The sequence below is a fragment of the Mirounga leonina genome, unplaced genomic scaffold (assembly GCF_011800145.1).
Source record: "Mirounga leonina isolate KUSES-001 unplaced genomic scaffold, KU_Mleo_1.0 Mir_353, whole genome shotgun sequence".
Lineage (NCBI taxonomy): Eukaryota > Metazoa > Chordata > Mammalia > Carnivora > Phocidae > Mirounga > Mirounga leonina.
In genome coordinates this window covers 1,332,010-1,347,151 of record NW_023270699.1, presented here as the reverse complement: position 1 = coordinate 1,347,151, position 15,142 = coordinate 1,332,010, and positions in this window count along the sequence as shown.

Below are 15,142 nucleotides of genomic sequence, written 5' to 3'. Positions count from 1 at the left end.
ACGAACGGGCGCGCGGAGAGGGCCGGGCCCAGCCTGCCACGGCCTGACCCGCGAACGGCTGGCGGCACCGTGGGCAACAGGGCGCGGAGCGACGGGCTCAGCCCAGAGCCGCACGTATGGGCGTGACTCTGACTCTGCCCGTCGCCGTGACGGGGAGCCGTGTCACCGAACTTCTCGGGGCCCCAGTGCTTCTCATCCCCGAAGTGGGAGGAGGCGGTGGTGCCTCCCTCCTGCTGTTCTCGGGGAGCGGGCATGAAGTCACGGGGCGCCCCCACAGACGCTGGCATTTAGGGGCGCACAGAGGTCCCACGTTGGCGTCCAGCCTGGGAAGGCCGAATCTCGAGCGCTCCCTTCCTCTGTGTTCCTGGCATCCTGGAACCCTTGCAAAGATCCGCCCGTTGTCGGGCGCCAGGAAGGCTGCGGCAGCTGGGGAGCAGCAGGGGGCAAGGGGGCAGTGCCCATCCGAAGCAATGTGTCACCCCAGGGCCACCCAGCCCCGCCAAGGCAGCACCGTGCGGCAAGACCAGGGTGGCGGGGCTCGGGAGCGGGCCTGCGCAGACCAAGTAATGTTGAACGACAGCCCTGCAGGCAGGACTTGAGGGGATCCCGGGTCTTCCCTAGATCTGTGTGCTGAGGGCACATGTCGAAACCCTGACCCCTGCACCGAAGAACGTGGCTGTATTTGGAGGTATGGTCTTTAAAGAGGTGATTAAATCAGATGAGATCACTGGTGTGAGCCCTGCCCAGCCCGACAGTGTCCGTGTGGGAAGGGGAGATCAGGACGCAGACGGGCACAGAGGGGCCCCTCGGGGAGGAGAGGGCGTCGGCGACCCCCGCCAGCACCGCCTTGTGGGCCGTCCAGCCTTCAGGGCCGTGAGGAACAGTGCCGCTGTTTGAGACACCGGGTCCGGGCTTCCTGTTACGGCCGCCCAAGCTGACCAGCACAGATGTCATATTTGGTTTTGCTAAGTGTTGACCTTGACCCTCGGCCACTGTACATTCAGCCAAAAATTGTGTGTGGCCACGTCGAAGGGGCTCCTGGGCACCTGTCCTTCCGCGGGTCCCGCCAGGGGCCGAGACGAGCGCTAGGCTTTCGCCTCAGTTTCCCTCTGAAGCTGTAACAAGCCCTGGCGGCGCAGGTCTGAGAAATTGACGTGTACTCACCCATTTCGTCGTCCGTCCGAGACTCACCCTGCACGCTGCGGGCAGGAAACTGAGGCAGGCAGAGATGTCAGGTCATCCAAGTGGTAAAGCCAATCCGGCGATCCTGCTCTACTTAAGCCAAAGGTGCTAGGAAATATTTGTTGAAATAAAGCCTGAATAAATAAATTTATCACCAAATTACCATCCGGGTGATGGAATCTGAGGGTCTGTGAAGTCGGTTACCATGCGTGTGAACAGTCCTGGTGGCCTTTCAGGCAGGGGCGGGGCTTGTGGGACGTGGCCCCAGCTCCCCCTCCGCCAGGCCCCCCAGCAGACCCCCACAGCCTTCCCGGCCCGGGGGGTCACCGTCCGCCCTCCGTGATGGTGCTTCCGAAACCTGGACGCCACTGTGTCCCATGTGGCCCAGGACCTTCCCTTGTGGCCAGAGGCCTTCCCCAGGCCCACCTTGACGAGGAGGCCGGGGACCCTGCTTTCTAGCGGGAAGCTGCCGTCGAGCTCACCCAAATATGGTGTGCTGAGAGCCTTGGGGGACCCCCAAATCCGGGGAGCCATCTCTCTCCTCGGGGGGCCTGGTTCCCAGTGCCCGGTTACTCCCAGCTGGTCCTCACGACCTCCTCCTCCTGACCCCGCACCGCAGGCCGTGGACTCTCCCGTGGGCGGGGAGCTCCGCAGATGGTGCTCCTGTGCTAGGCGCTGCCGCCTCCCCCGTGGTGGATGCATGCGCTGTGGTCAATGTCAGGGTCTGTCTGCGGAGCGGAGGGGGGTTCCCTTGCTGCTGGCTCAGCTTGGCTGGATGGTTTCACTCACTCTCCCAGACACGCTGGTCCCCGAGTGTCCCTGTGCTCCACTGGAACCTTCTGCGTGGGTGTCCAGGGACCTCTGCGTCCAGAACTGTGGCCGTGTGGCATTGTCCCCCCTGCTGCTGACCGTTGGCCTGCCCACCTTCTGGGGGCTGGTGGAGGATGCCGGACGGCTGGGTCGGAGGCAAAGGCCGGTTTATTAGGCACAGCTGGGACAGCAGTCAGGGAGTCATTGTTCTACGCTGTTCCCTGAGCACGACCCTACGGGGGCAGGGAGAGGGCCCCGTGACACCTGTGTGTGCAGTGGGCAGCTGCCTCATGCAGAGAAGCAAGATCAGGGCTATGGACTCCTGCGAAAGGGGCTCTTCCCCCGCTGCCCCCAGACAGCCTTGAAAGGCTGCCAATGTCACTCACGGGTCACGCAGAGCCCGAGAGGCCCATGGCGCTGAGCCACGTCCACAGCGTGGCGGCGTGGACGGTGGAACGGGCCCACGTCAGCCACAGCCCCACGCAGATCACATGCAAGCAATCCCCCCCATCACCCCAAACCCAACCAGAGCAGACGCGCTCGCGGTGCTCGGCCTCACCTGAGGATCAGGTCCAAACTGAGCTCCAGACCTTTCTAGCCACACCCCCTCCATGCTCCTGGGGCCGTGGGGCTCCCACCTCCCCACAGCGCCCCGGCTGCACTGCTCTGTACCCCAGCGAGGATGGGGGGCGGACGGCTTAGGAAAGAGCATGGACGTGGTCAGATCCATGTATCTTCACAAAGTATGTATGTGAGTACACGTGGGCATTGCTTATGCACACTTCCAGTTAAAAACTTAACTTTTCTGGGTCTCGCCCGTCACCAGCTCACGGCGGCTTGGCGGACGCAGGGGGCTCCAGAGCCACAGGCCAGCCGCAGCCTTGGTTCTCCTCAACGGGATGGATGCGTTTCAGGTCCTGTCCATCCCAGCCTCTCCTCGGCTTTGGGGGGGCTGCATCACTTCTGCCCAGGCCCCCCACCCCACGCCCTCCCCCAGAGCGCCCCATCTGAGGTCAGGGAGGAAGGTCAGCCAGGGCACGGTGGCCAGAGATTGAAAATCCTGCACAGGATGTTTTAAGTTTTGAACTTTCTTGGGGAGAGCACCAAAATTGACCAAGATTGTGTTTTCAACAAACATTTGAGAGGTTGAGAGTGCCCTGTTAAATGATCTTTTGCTTTCTTTTCTTTCTTTCTATTTTTTGAAAAATATTATTTGGGTATTTTGATCACAGAATACATATTCATTTTAGAAAACTCCAATAAGCAGCCCATGGAAAATCAAAACCATAGACAATCCACACCCCAGAGATGGCAGTGACAGTTTGGGTACATCTCCCCAGGCTTGTGTGCAAGCAGATGTGAGTGTGCATCTGCGTCCATGTAGGTATGCACGGGTATGTGTTTGTGTGTGTACATGCATGCACGAGCATGTGTGCATGCATGTAGGTCCGTGTGCACTGCACATGCGTGCAGGTGGGTGTGTGTGTGTGCACGCGTGTGGCCGTGTCTGCATCTAGTGCTGTATGTCCCTGTGGTGAACGCACGCATCGATGGCTCCTTGCACGTGCGGTCCTGTCACCTGGGAGGGCCACATCTCCCGGGCCCCGTCTTTCTAGGGAGGGCCTTTCTCTCTCTCAGTGATCTGTAAGAGCTCTTGCTTTTCCACATCTTGCAATTACGTTTCCACAGTTTCCCACTTTTTAAAAATTAAAAACAAGGCCCTTACACTCCCAGTGATGTTGATTGGATTTATGGCCAGTATATTATAATTAAAATCCAGTGTGATAATTTGAACAGATTTATCTATAAAATCCATTTATAGTAATTTTTGATATAGTGACATTTTATTTGTACAAAGTCAGCTGTATGACTTTTTGGTTTCCTTTTTGGTCTTAAGCTTAGAGACACGTTTTCCGCCACAAAGAGGGTTCACTGATAGTTTATTTCCGTCATGTGTCAGGTACAGGGGACCCATGGGTGTCGTTAAAAAGCATCTTTATTTTTGTACTTCCCTGCTCCTTGAGTGTTGTTCCAAGAGGACCGTTTTTCTCATGTTGCAGTTTGAAAACGAGGGCCAGGATCTGGAACTTTCCGGTGACTGTTAGTCCTGCGATTAATTCAAGATGCTTGTTTCAGGCCATCTGTCCCCAGGGAGCACACATCCTGTCTAGGACACAAACCCGCACTCGCTGGCGTGCAGACAGGCTCCTTGGCGCCCACTGCACCAGCTCCTAGATTCCCCCGGAGAGACTCAGGCCGGGTGCTCAGGACACCGACCGAGGGGTCACCTGTCAGATGGCACTGTCCCACTGGGAGCCCGAGTCATAGACTCAGCTTGGGTGGTAGCCATCCCTGAGGGCTGGGGCATGAATCTCAACCCCAGGTCATCTCCAGGGAGCCCGCCCATGGAGCCCTCGCCCCTAGCCATGCCTTTCCCAAGGGGCAGAGGGACAGGTGGGGGTCCAGCAGCCTGTTCTCGGCCTCTGCTGGGAAGATTCCTCCAAGGAGACCACGCAGGTGCGGCTTGGTGGCTCCTGACCGTGTCCCCGGGGCCACGGCCCACATGCCCAGTCGCACATCCCGTCACAATTACCACTGCGATCTGACTGAAAAATGTCACACTTTGGACTCCATGTGGAATTGATTCGGTTATTGGCAGAGATGGGAATCCCTTGTACCATATGTTTGTGAACGGTGAGCTGGCGTCTCCGCTCCGGAGTGGCAGTGACAGCCTGGGGTCCCGGGAGAGACATGGGGCCCCAGGCCGACCTGGCAGCAGGGCAGGGCAGGGAGTGGGTGTCGTCAGGCATTATTGTGACCCCCGAGGACGGCACGAGCGGCGGCCAGGCCGGGCGGCAGCAGGTGCAGACTCAGGAGCAGGGCGGCTCGGGGCCGATGGGTGGTGGGGAGTCTTGCTAGGGGCTCGGCTGGGAGGAACCAGCCTCCGGGGTTGGGGTCCCGAGTGGGAGGCACAGGGACAGTGGGGCACTGGCCGGTTGGGCTCTGCTCAGTGTGGCGGCCATGGTGCAGGTGGTGGGCAGGTGGACCGGGCCTATCGCAGTGGACGTGACAGATGAGCACCCAGAATGTGCCGCGCAGACGGGAGGAGGTGGTAACCACATGGGGCTCCACCCCCCCCCAGTGGGAGTCCACACGGCCTCCTGCCCCCAACCCCATGCCAAATTTGTGGGTCAGGGCCTGGGAATGTGGGTTTTTAAGAAACTCCTGGGGTGTCAGACCACTAGGGACCTGGGAGCCCAGTTACTGGTGGGTTAGGGGCTCCTCCTGGGACTCCGAGGACACCCCCAGTCCAGCCCAGGAGCTGTTGGGTTCAACAGGGGCTTGGGGGTGGTGGCCCTGAGTCCCCTCCACAGTCTGGTCTCATGTGTGCGCTGTGGACCGTGACACATGTAACCTGTTTGGCCTCTGGGGAGTGGTCCAGGGAGCCAGAACCTGGCCCTGAGGGTAGGCGGGAGGGCCTCCAGCTGCAGGGCATAGTGTCAGTCCTGGACGAGCAGCACCAGGCCCCCAGGTGGGTGTTCACGGCCGGCTTCATCAGTGGGAGGGAGAAGGGGAGGGTCACGGTTGGGACAGACTCGGTCAGCTCCCCCCTGCGCAAGGGCAGCGTGGCAGGTGCTGCTGGCTCAGAGGCCCCCAGCTCTGCCCTCCTGTGCCAGGGGAACAGCTCCCCCGCTCCTGCCCCTGTCTGCGGAGGCCCGGAGCAGGGTCTCAACCTCCCTCGGGGCCCTGTGGCTCTGCTCTGTGTGAAGACAGGCAGGTGTGAGCACGTCCAGACAGCGTGGCTGGAGGGTGAGCACAGAAACCAGCGGCATGAGGAGCCGCCTTTTAAAAAATATTATCTTTATTCCACAATAATTTCTTTTTGTAAAAGATTTTATTTATTTATTTCAGAGAGAGAGAAAACACTTGAGTGGGGGGAGGGACAGAGGGAGAGAAAGGCAGACTCCCCGCTGAGCAGGGAGCCCCATGTGGGGCTCGATCCCACCACCCTGAGATCAGGACCTGAGCCGAAACCAAGAGTCGGACGCTCAACCGACGGAGCCACCCAGGCACCCCTCAAATAGTGATTTTCTAATTCCATCATTTACTGGCTGGAATTCTACTGTAAGGAAGAGCTTTCCCCCATTTATGAATTACATATATTTACGTCAATGGAGACTCATTGCTCCCCATTTCATGCAACGGACTATCATCTTGTCCTTATTGACTTTATTCTAATGTTCGAATCTGCCCGGTGGGAGCTCCCCAGGCACATTTCTGTGTCGTTTCCACATGCACCTGCTGTTAAGCCTCCTCCTTGCCTGCCGCCAGCCCCTCAGGCTTAGCTCTGTAGCCTCCATTCATTTGTATTTGCTCAGCAGCACCCCACCCGGTGAGCCTCGTCTCCTCTACCCAGATGCCCCGTTGCCCTGTCTGCTGGCCCCCTCCCCTCAGGCTGTCTCCCTGCCCAGCCAGAGCCCCCCCAACCCCCCTCCCAGCGCCCTGACATCCACTGGACTCCTCCCTGCTGTGTGGGAAGAAGGGACGGCGGCTCCTCTCTCTGAGAATAAGGAGATCCTGGGGACCCGAGGACGGAGGGCCCTCAAAGTGGGGTGCTCACTTACGCCTGCTTGTCCTGGACAGCCCCCTGGTCAGTTCTCAGGCCGGCAGCAGGGGAGGGAGGCTGGGGAGCGACCCCACGCTGGGGGCTGCAGGGAGGAGCTGCAGGCCGAGCTCCACGAGGCCATCAGGATGCCCACAGGGATCCCAGGCTGCAAGCGGCCTTTGCCACACCCAGCGTCCCCTGCTCCCCTGTGTGGCGGGAGGCCCCAGACTCTGCTGTGTCAAGCAGGGGAGCTCTTGTCCCCGGGCCCGGCCAGGCGGCCAGACAGCAGGCCCATTGAGCCGTGCGGTGTAGCCACAGCTGCCCGAGCGCACAAAGGGGCCTTGTTCTCGCCCGTCACGTGCTCCCGGGCCCCACTCCCGACCTCTCTCGGGACATGATTAGGTGTGGGAACTCTTTCCCTTGGGGCTGCGTTTGACATTTGCCATTCATTCCAGAGGAGGCGTCTGGACCAACGGGCCCCCCCCAGCCTCCCCCAGCCCTGGCTCCCTGCGGACGGCTCAGGAGCAGGCAGTCCTGACGCCCCTGCTGACCTGCGCAAAGGCCGTAGCTCGGCCTCGACTTCGTCACCTTCCAGTTCAGAACGAATGCACCTGGTCGGGGCTGGGGATCAGAGAGGAGAGATGGAGCCGGGTAACAAGTACACAAATGCATGCACACACGTGCTCAAATGCACCGAGAACACACACGTACACTCATAGACACTCAATGACATGCATGTGCACACATGCTCAAACGCACCGAGAACACACGCACCACAGGTACATGGCTGCACACACGTGTGCACATGCTGGCACACTGAGAACACACATGCACACACACAGACGCACCATAACACATTTGCACAGATGTGCATGAACACATGGCAGGAACATACGCACAGATACACACAAAGATGGAGTATTCTGTACGGAGTGGTGAGGGGTACACAATCCCTAAGGATATTTGCACACACACACACACACACACACGACCCAACCTGCCCTGGAAGAGCTGCAACCTCAGTGAAATCAGGAGGCTTGATGTCACCCAGTCCCTCCCTCCCAACACTGACTTCCCCACGATCCTGCTCCGTGCTGGGGTGCAGAGGGGCTGGAGTCGGTCCCTGTTCTCGGGACTGTTATCCAAGATGCTAACAGGCCAGCAGGACGGAATGTCTCCCAGCTGCCAGGACGAGACAGGAGAGCAGGCGTTCCATGAACTGCCAATCTCCCCTCGGTGCGGATTCTGACGCCGTCCCGGATAACCGTGGGGCCTGGAGCACATTGTTGGAACTGTCCACCAAAACCACAGTTACGCAGCCTGCCGAGAGCCAGGCCTGCATGTTTACAGCGCGCCCCGGGAAACGGAAAGAGGCTCTTGTAAACATTGCAGGAGAATTGCAAAATTGAGCTTTGCAGCATCCAAAGTGTAGGGTGGGGCCTTACAGGATGTGTGAGGGCCCAGGGGCTCTGCAGGGGCTCGGCTCTCAGGACCTCGCGGCCCTGCAGTCACCTGCTGAGAACGCTGGCCACTGCCGCCTGGCTTGGCGAGGTAACAGAGACTAGGCTGGAGGGCAGGGACGGGCCCCGGGTCCGGTCGTGCTCCCTCCTGATGTCCTTGAGCGATGGCCCCCCAGCAGCAACCCCCCCCCCGGCCAGCCCAGCGCCCTCCCCTCCTGACTGCCCTCCCTTCCGTCTGTTGCGGGGGCCGTGACCTGCCGGCAGCAGGGTATTCGGGGGAGATCCTTCTTGTCCTCTGTCTGTGGGGGGCTGAGAAATGCAGCTCCCATCCATGTTCAATCCCCGGGACCTGGGACTGTGACCTTTTAAAGAAAAAGTATATTTGCAGATCTGGATGAGTTAGGCTCTCGAACAAGGGGATGGTCCAGGGGCCCCCGGTGGGCCCTACCCCCCATCGCAAGTGTCCTCATAAGAGGGAAGAGTGGAGGGCAGACATGTGGGGGGGCGTGGCCGCAGGTGCAGGAGGCTGGGAGAGGCGGGGCAGCCTCCCCAGATGCTCCTGGCCTCCAGGCCCCGGGGAGTCGCTCCCTTTGTCTCAGCCACAGCGCGAGCTCCTTCCCTAAAATACCTGGTTTTCCTGGACTTTCAGTTATCACTGCACTGACCAGAAAACTAAAACAAAACGACTATGCATGAGGAGCCAGGCCCCCAGCGTCTGCTTTGCTTAGGCCAGTGCTGGAGGAGATCCCGGGATCGGGAGCCCAGTCCAGGCCCCAAGACCGACCCTGTGATGCCCACCTGACTTCTGTGGATGGGCCTCCTGGGTCTGGGGTGCCAGCCCTGAACCCCGCCTCATTGTAAACTCAGGGTGGCTGTCTGAATCCCTGCCCTGACCAGCACCCTGTCCTGTACCCACTTGGCCTCGAACAGGAGAGAAAACAGGGCCCAAGAGGGTCATTAACCTGGCTGAGGTCAAACAGCCGCTCTGGGGAACCCAGCCACCTCCCGTCCACCAGGCTGCCCCACCCTCTGAGTGCTCAGGACTCCCGGACTTCCAGAAAGGCCTAAGCCTGCAGTGACCCCAGCCGTGGGCAGGATGGCAGGGGCTGACCCCAGCTGGATGTGGGGCTGCGCGCCCAAGTCAAGCACTGTGTTGGGTAATGGAGCTACTCCAGGAACACATGTGCACACCTGTGCACACATACATGTGAACACACACAGGCATGTGCTGATGCACACATGTGTATTTGCACGTAGATGCCTGTACCTATGTGAATACATGCGTGGACACATGATAATGTACACACATGCACCTGCATGCAGACACCTGTATATACCTGCACACGTGTGAACACACATGGACACGTGCTGATGCACACACGTGCACTTGTGTGCAGGTGCCCGCATGTGTCTACACACACATGCTGACACACGTGCACTGGCATGTAGATGCCTACACATGCCCGCGAACACGTAAACACACATGGACACATGCTGATGCACACACGTGCACTTGTGTGTAGATGCCCGCATGTGTCTACACACACATGAACACACGCACATATGCTGACACACACGTGCACATGCATGTAGCCCCCTGCACACACCCACACACACACGTGCACTTGCATGTAGATGCCTACACATGCCCGCAAACACGTAAACACACATGGACACGTGCTGATGCACACACATGCACTTGCGTGTAGACCCCTGCACACACCTGCACACACAAACACACATCAGCATGTTCACAGGAGGTGGAGGTGAGTGGGAAGGTCGTCCCAGGCTGAGGGAGGACAAAACCACAGGGGTGCTGGGGACAGCTGGGCGGATGGGGGCTGGTGTGCACTCGGCCAGGATGCATAGGGTCGCTGTCGTTGGCCAGACCTCTGCTGACGTGGAGCTAAGTGAGTGCTCCAGAGGAGAGAGACTGAATCGTGCGTGGGGCGAGCATTCCCGTGCACCTTCCCCGCAGCCCACTTGCCCCTCATTCACAGCTGGGCACCCTGCCTTTCCCAGAGCCAGCAGAAGGACAGAAGACTAAACAATTCTGTCCACTTCTCATTTCCTGAAAAATCCTTTCTGCCAAAATAAATAGATGTCTATCAGCTGCTTGGCCGGCCATAGAAATCCTGGTTCGGGGCAGAGACAGAGGTGAAGCTACCAAACAGAGGGTGGGTGGGGACGGCACTGGTTCCTGCACAGGCCGCCCAGAGCCTTGGGGTGGCCAGAGAGCGGCGGGGAGGGCTTGCACACCGTCCTAGCCCCAGCTCACACTCCCATCTGCACCTGCTCCGGTGGGTTCATAGACCCCGGCCTCAGGGTCTGGACCGCATCAGAGGCCCTGCCACCAGCTCCTCCGTACCCCAGGTGTGCGCCAGAACAGAGCACGCCACCCCCAACACACACCCTGCCGTTCCCAACCGGTTTGCAACTGGGGGGTCCCCATCCACCCTGGGGGCCTCACCTTGTCCACTCAGAACACTGGCTGCATGAGGTCCCCTAGAGATGGTTCTGTATTAACCCCTCCACGTGCTTTCCTTTGATGGGGAGGGCGGGGCGGGAGCAGAGACTCAGAACTTCAAAGAATCAGTTCTTCCCATGCTGACACATATGTAAAAGGCAACCTTAGGGGCGCCTGGGTGGCTCAGTCGTTAAGCCTCTGCCTTCGGCTCAGGTCATGATCCCAGGGCTCTGGGGTCGAATCCCGCACGGGTCTCCCCGCTCAGCGGGAAGCCTGCTTCTCCCTCTCCCTTTGCAGCTCCCCCTGCTTATGCTCGCGCTCTCTCTCTGTAAATAAATAAATAAAATCTTCAAAAAAAGGCGATCTTAACCAGATTCCCAAAGATTTTTGATGGAACCTGACTATTAGAAATAGTAAGTAAATAAGAAGAAACAAAAACAGTTTTCAAAAATCATTAAGAACGCCAATATAATATTGAAGGAGAATAACAAAGTTGGAGGACCGACACTATTCGACTTCAGGAGTCATTGTAAAGCGACAGTGATCAAGACAATGTGGTATTGGAGAAGGAACAGACAAATAGATCAATGGAAGAGAAATAGAGCCACAAAACACAGTTAACGGATCCTTGTCAAAGGAGCGAGGTGATCCATGGAGCAAAGATCGTCTCTTCAACAAATAGGGCTGGAACAACAGGACGTCCACACACAAAAAGTGAATCTAACACAGACCTTACACTCTTCACAATTAACTCACAATGGATCACAGACTAAACGTTGAATGCAAAACTGTAAAACTTCTAGAAGACACCACAGGAGAAATCCTAGGGGACCCTGCATAGGAGGATGACTTTTAGATACAGCACCAAAGGTACAATCCAAGAAAGAAAACTGATAAGCTGGACTTTGTAAAATGTAAAACTTCTGTTCCATGAAAGACCATGTCTGGAGAGTGAGAAGATAAGCCACAGACTGGGAGGAAACATTTGCAAAAGACACATCTGATAAAGGACCATTATCTATGATATATAAAGAACTCTCAAAACTCAACATTAAAACACAAACAACCTTTTAAAAATGGACAAAAGACCTGAACAGAGAGACATACAGATGGCCAACAAGTAAAGCGGCTCCACATCCCAGGTCCTCGGGGAGATGAACTCGGCTGCACACCTACGAGAACGACCACAATCTAGAACATGGACACCGGCGAGCACTGGGGAGGACGTGGAGCGACTGGAGCGCTCATTCACGGCTGCTGGGGAAGCAGACGGGGCAGCCACCCTGGAAGGCAATTCGGTGGTCTCTCACAAAACGGAACGTGCTCTTCCCATACAACCCAGCAATCACGCTCCCTGATGTTTCCCCAAAGGAGATGAGCGCACACGTCCACACAAAACCCTGCACACGATGTTCGCGGCAGCTTTATGCGTAACTGCCAACCCTTGGGACCCTTCGTGCATAACTGCTCTTCAGCGGGTGGATGGATACGGGAACTGTCCATCCAGTCAATGGGGGAGTGTTCAGCGCTAAGAGGAAACCAGCCATCACGCCATGAGAAGACACGGAGGGACCGTGAGTGCGGATCGCCGAGTGACAGAAGCCAGCCTGAGAGGGCTGCGTCCTGCGTGATTCCAGCGACAGGGCTCTCTGGCGAAGGCAGAACCATGGAGGCGGTGACGGGTCCGTGGTTGCAGGGGCGGGGGGAGGAGGGATGAACGAGTAGACCACGGGTTTGGGGCCGTGAAAACAAGCCGTACGACCCTGGAATGGTGGATCCATGCATTCACACGTTTGTGCAAAGCCATGAACATACAGCCGTCTGGGTGGTAACGACGTGTGAGAGCAGCCTTACCCAGTATAACACACGCACCACTCTGGGGGCAGAGGGACCAGGGGAGGTTGTGGGGGGGCCCTCTGTACTTCCCCTCAGCTCTACTGTGAGCCGAACACTGCTCTAAACAATAATCTATTACAAAAGTAACCAAGGGGACGCCGGGTGGCTCAGTCGGTTAAGGGTCTGACTCTTGATTTCGGCTCAGGTCATGGTCTCAGGGTTGTGAGATCGAGCCCTACCTCAGGCTCAGCGCCCATCGGGGAGTCTGCAGGAGATTCTCTCTCTCCCTCCATCTGCCCCCCTCTAAACAAAACTAAGAAGAAAAGTTGCCTTAATAGGCACGTGGACACATAAGAAAACCTGAGTAAATGAAACAAAGTTTTCTGCCTGCAGGAATAGAGAAATACATCAGGGAGCAGAAGTGAGGCATGGTGGGGACTGTTCCCAGCATCAGGGGGCATCTGAGATGCGGAGGGAGCGGGGGGGAACACACATGGGGCCAGACCCACTCCTGCCTTCATCCATAAACAGAAAAACAAAAGCGTGAGCCCAGCAGGGGGGAAGATGGAAGGCTTGGTTTGGACCCTGAATGGCCGGGACACAGCCACACGGACGCAGAGGAGCAGGGGGACAAATCGGAAGCAGGAGGAGTTAAACTTTTGATGATAACAGACCTTATACCCGGTCAAACGACCGGTGACAGACGGGAGGATAGTCAATAGTAAGGACCCGCCGCCTGCCTTAGCCTGGGGAACTTCCAGCAGAGTGGAAATGTGACCCCACAGAGTCCGTGGGTCACCAGCCACCGCAGACCTCCAGGCCTCCCCTCGTTTCTCCGCTGCCCAGAGGGGGTCTTCTAGGCTTTACGGCAAACAGCCTCCGCAAGCTCTCAGCCCACCCCACTCCTCATGATTTTATTTTTATTATTACTTTCCAAGATTTTTATTTATTTATTTTAGGGAGAGAGAGACAGAGAGAGAGCACAAGTGGGAGGGGCAGAGGGAGAGAGAATCCCAAGCAGACTCTGCACTGAGCGCAGAGCCCGACCCCACCACCCTGAGACCACCACCTTAGCCGGAACCAAGAGTCAGACGCTCAACCGACGAACCACCCAGGTGCCCCTGGTCCTTGTGATTTTGAACGTAAAAGCATGCTTAGATCCGGGGTGCAAATGGAGTGGACCCCGAGGCCTGGGAGGAGTCGGCTGCGGCCCTCGAGCTGCTCGGAGCCGGGAGTCGGGGGGGGGGTGCTGCTACTGCAGGGTTAACGCGCCCTCCAGGTTCCGACAGGCCTCTGAACAGGCAGTCCTGGGAAAGCGCAGGCGCGCATGCAGGGACGTCCGTGGAACCCACCCAGAGTCCACCGCAGCGTGCTGGAACCCGGGGCCGGTGCCGACTCGGCAGGCCCGGGGCTGGGAGGCTGCTGTCCACCCCCCGGTGCCCACAGGACGCCCCAGCTTGCTCCAGGGGACCGCCGTCTGCGGTTTGGTGCCTTAAATCCCTGCCCCCCGAGCACTGTCTTGTCTAGCAGGTCACGTGCGCGGCACGCAGCTGGGAGTGGAAATGCTTGTGGCTCAGCAGGGGGACATGTCCTTGGACCCCAAGAACCTAATTGTGGGGAGAAGGGAGTGGGAAACCATCGTGGAAGAGGGAGGTCGGGCCACAGAGACCGACAGCCGCCGTTCTTGTCTGGGAGCTCGCCCTGCTGCCCTGGCGGGCATTTCTGTGGGTCCAGGGGGACGGTTCGGCCTGGATCCCACCTCTGTGCTCTTGGTGGGATTCTCCTCTTCCAAGCAGGACCCACAGTGGCTGGCTGTGTCCCCAGGCCAGACCATCTACCGCGGGCCTCCCGGGTCCCCCAGCTGCAGAGGAGGCCACTGGAGGGGCCAGTCCCAGAAGCAGCGGGGGTGGACATGGGGGTCCCCATGGCCCTCCAGAGGATGCCATCCCACTCGGGTGCTGTCACTGGGCTGGTTTTGTAGGCTCAGCCCCACCCCATCAAGCTGGGAACATGTTGGCCTTGGTAAAACCCCGTGGACAGTCCCCTAGGGGGCCACAGTGCCTCTTCCCACCATTATGAACTCCAAGGCCCTTGCATACAGTTGAATATTTCCCAAATTTGAGATGGTGGCAGCTGCTCCCCCAGCCCAGGGGACACCCCCCACACCCCCAGACATCTTCCCAAGGCCGGGTTGGACCCCTTGATCTGGGGGAGCTTTCTCGTCACCCACCACGGCTGCTGGGTGGGGCTGGGGGCCTGTCCTGGCTGCCCAGGTCTCTCGGGGACCCAGCTCTTGTACTCGGGCCCCCGGGGCCCCCAGCACCTGCCTTTGCTCACATGGTCTAGCCTCAGACCTGGATCCCCGCCCACAGTGACTGCATCCAGTGGGCCCCAGGGCGCCCCAGTCTGGGTGACTGCCCTCCTGCTTGTGGCACTTCCCTGGGAAGGGGGCAGTCACAGCTGTGCTCTGGCCTGCTCAGGGGTTCGAGGAGGCTTCACCATGGGGGCAGCCCCTGCACCTCCTTCCCGAACTCTACCCTAGATCCCAACCAGCCTTTCCATCGCACAGCCAGCCCACACCCCTACCGAAGGGTGGCGGCCAGGTGGGGAGGAGGACCAAGTGTGGAGGAGGACCAGGTGTGGAGAAGGACCAGTGGGGAGGAGGACCAGGTGAGGAGGAGGACCAGGTGTGGAGGAGGACCAGTGGGGAGGAGGACCAGTGGGGAGGAGGACCAGTGGGGAGGAGGACCAGGTGAGGAGGAGGACCAGTGAGGAGGATGA